Genomic DNA, 3,334 nt, shown 5'->3' with positions numbered 1-3,334 from the left:
ACTCGATGGCACCTAACAACAACCATTTTAAAAAGCTAGTAAGTTCAGTTTTCTCTCCTGTAGTAATGACAAACTAGATTATATTAAGATCTTTTCCCATGCTGACATTCTAAGAATCTGAAAGTTGACTATGATGTCTATCATGAAAATTTGCATCATGTCTGGAGAGATTTGAATCATTACCCTTTGAACCAGCAAGTTAAAACTGCTGTGAAATGTACTCTTTTATCTCACAGATTCATTATAACTGTTACCGACTTATGTTCTTAAAGATCATTTGCTAAGGAAAAATGTAAAAGGTTCTTACTATTCTGCAATGTTAGCAAAGCATGACTGACTATTAAAGAAACTCTCCTATAAAGACTGATGTCATATATTAGTCCAGTTTGGGGGAACCACATGCTTAGCTCTGCATTTGACTTAGTTATGTTACTTATGTAGCAAACTGTTCAGTAAGTGCTTCTTTAGAAAAAGAAAATGGAGTCAAGAGATCTACTATACTCTTGGAGTCATTATCAATTTTTTTACCTTTAATTTTCTGCATCTTTTCCCACAAACTTATCCATTTCTTCCTTATAGTTGAGTCTTTTCAGATATACTTTTTAGTCTGTTTCTATGTACTAGAATGAAAATATTTAAGAGGTGCCCTGATGGAAATATAATGCCTTTTATTAGGGAATTATGATCAGTGACTCAGTGCAGAGAAAGGCCAAGAAGTAGGGCACTCCCCTGACTAATCTCCCTTTCTTTGTTGTCCTTCTCTTGTAAATTATCCCCTATATGTAGTTCCAATATCCTCTGCTTTGGTGTTTGCATTGGTCTTTTCCTCTTCAGAATCTTGTTTTGCCTTACATCCTATTACATAAATTCTATTCTGTATGTCAAAGATTATTGCTACAAAATCATAGGAACCTGTATTACATAAAATATCAAAATGTGAAGTTATTGTTTCTTGACATATTCTCCATTTGCACCTCTACACTTCAGAAAGCAGTGTATTCCTTTCTCTAAACCCGTCCTGAAAGAATTCTGTGCACTTTAATTCATATCACATCAAAATGGCAGTTTTTGTTTCCCTAATGGACTCAACTCTTGTTCTTGTAAATGACCTTTGAATATTTGGAACAAAAATGAGTCTGAAGGGGTAAGCTCAGGGATATGGGGTGGATGATGGGTTGGGTAAGGTTTTTCCCCATGAAATTTTCCTAGTACAGCCCTTGTTAACCTCAAAGAAAGAGGAGTATATTGTCCTGATAAAGAAAGAAAGAAAAAACTTCCTCAGCGCACTTTCTTGGCCTTTTTTTCACCATTGCAGTATTCAACTTTCCTAAAATTTCTTCCTAATATGCCCCCACAATCATCCTATACGCTATCTATTAAGATTGGTGGTGTTGGTTATGTGCCGTGGAGTTGGTTCTGACTCATAGAGACCCTGTACAGGGTTTCCGAGGCTGTAAATCTTTATGGGAACAGAAAGCCTCATCTTTCTCCCATGGAACAGCTGGCAGTTTTGAACTGCTGACCTTGTGGCTTGCAGCCTGATTCGTAACCACTATGCTACCCGAGCTCCTTATTAGACCTTGGAAATACCCCCAAATATTCACCATATCCTTATATGCTAACCTCCCTGCCTTATTTTAATTGGCCCAGAAAATCATTGGAAGCCACTTTGTTGATTGGGCCTTTTTTTTTTTAAGTCACCCTAATGGAGTCCTAAGGAGGTCTGGTAGCAGTGGTTATGAATCGGTCTGCTAATGTCATGGTCAGCAGTTCAAAACTACCAGTTGTTGCATGTGAGAAAGATAAGGCTTTCTGCTCCCGTAAAGATTTATAGCCTGGGAAACCCTGTACAGGGTCGCTATGAGTCCAGTGACTCCAAGGCACATAACAGTGGAGTCCTGTGGAGTCCTGGTGTGGTGCTGTGGGATAAAGTCCTTGACCTATAGGTCAAACTCCCTAGCCATTCCTTGGAAGCCCTGTACAGGGTCTCTGTGAGTCAGAACCAACTTGACATCACTTAACAACAACAATGGCGTCTTGGTAGTGCTGCAGGATTATGCACTGGACCCCTAGGTTGATTTTAATCACATGGTTGGTAATTCAAACTAACTTGCCACTCTTCAGAAACCCTATAGGGGGAACAAATGCTGTCAGGAGGGAACAATCCCTAGAGAAGGTGAAATGAAGGGTCAGTGAAAAAGAAGAACATCCCCTATGGCACAGTTGGCACAGCTGTAGCAGCAATGGACTCAAGTCTAACAGTGAATGTGAGGCGGGCCCAGGATCAGGCAGTGTTTTATTCTGTTGTGCATAAGTTCATCATGAGTTGGAATGGATTGGATGGCACATAGCAACAACAACAACTGACACTAAGACAAGAGTATTAATAGAACTTGTTTGCAGCTCTGATCACAGAGACATAGTTAACTGTGATTTGTTTGGAATAAACCTTTTATGTATGAACTAGAATTCTAGCAGCAACTCTTTTTCCTTACTCTCATGCATTGCAGTACAAGTTGAGTCAGCATACGTTGGTTACACTTATCATAGAGATTTTTCCCCTTTGTTTTTGATGAACTAACAGCCCCAATTCCTTTACAGCTGCTTCGAGAGCAAAACTTTTAAAAAGAAAGAACTCTGAGCAGTGATATAAAATGTTTTTGTTGTTGCCATAGAGTCCGGTCCAACTCACAGCAACCCTGTATAGAGTTTCTAAGAAGCAGCTGGTGAGTTTGAACCGCCAGCCTTGCTTTTCAAACTGACCTTGTGGTCGAGCGCTTATCCTACAGCACCACACCAGGACTCCAACATACAATAGATCTCCATAATTAAAATTTGTTTTGATTCCTAGCTTTACATCATTTGATATCTTGACTGCTACTACCATGACTATTGACTGTAGATTTAAGCAAAAGAAGAAGTCTTTGACAACTTCAGTCTTTTCTCCATTTATCTTGATGTTATTTATTGGTCCAGTGGTGAGGATTTTTGTTTTCTTTACGTTGAGGTGCATTCCATACTGTAGGCTGTGCTCTTTGATCTTCAACAGTAAGTGTTTTAAGTCCTCTTCACTTTCAGCAAGCATGCACATCACTGTTTGTTAATGAGTCTTCCTCCAATTCTGATGAAGCTAAGATTGGAAGCAGCAGTCACTAAATCAAATAAGTATTGCATTAGGCAAATCTGCTGCACAAGACCTCTTCAAAGTGTTCCAGAGCAAAGTTGTTACTTTTTTTTTTTTTTTTAATTTAAGGTTTTTATTGTGGATTGAGTGAAAGTTTATGGGGCACATCATCAGTTTCACATTCAACAATTCATATAACTTGTTTCATTA

General features: G+C 38.7%; 1 protein-coding gene across 1 annotated transcript in view; it reads left to right on the top strand.

Annotated features, from left to right (window-relative positions):
- The window catches only part of LOC102835261 (tyrosine-protein kinase Fer-like), a 579,105-nt gene that overhangs the window by 429,282 nt on the left and 146,489 nt on the right, over positions 1 to 3,334 (top strand). The gene's annotated exons all lie outside the window — the stretch shown is intronic.

This window comes from Chrysochloris asiatica, unplaced genomic scaffold (assembly GCF_000296735.1).
Source record: "Chrysochloris asiatica unplaced genomic scaffold, ChrAsi1.0 scaffold00189, whole genome shotgun sequence".
In the NCBI taxonomy this organism is placed as follows: domain Eukaryota; kingdom Metazoa; phylum Chordata; class Mammalia; order Afrosoricida; family Chrysochloridae; genus Chrysochloris; species Chrysochloris asiatica.
The sequence above is the reverse complement of the archived record's forward strand: the minus strand, read 5'-3'. Positions and strand labels throughout refer to the sequence as shown.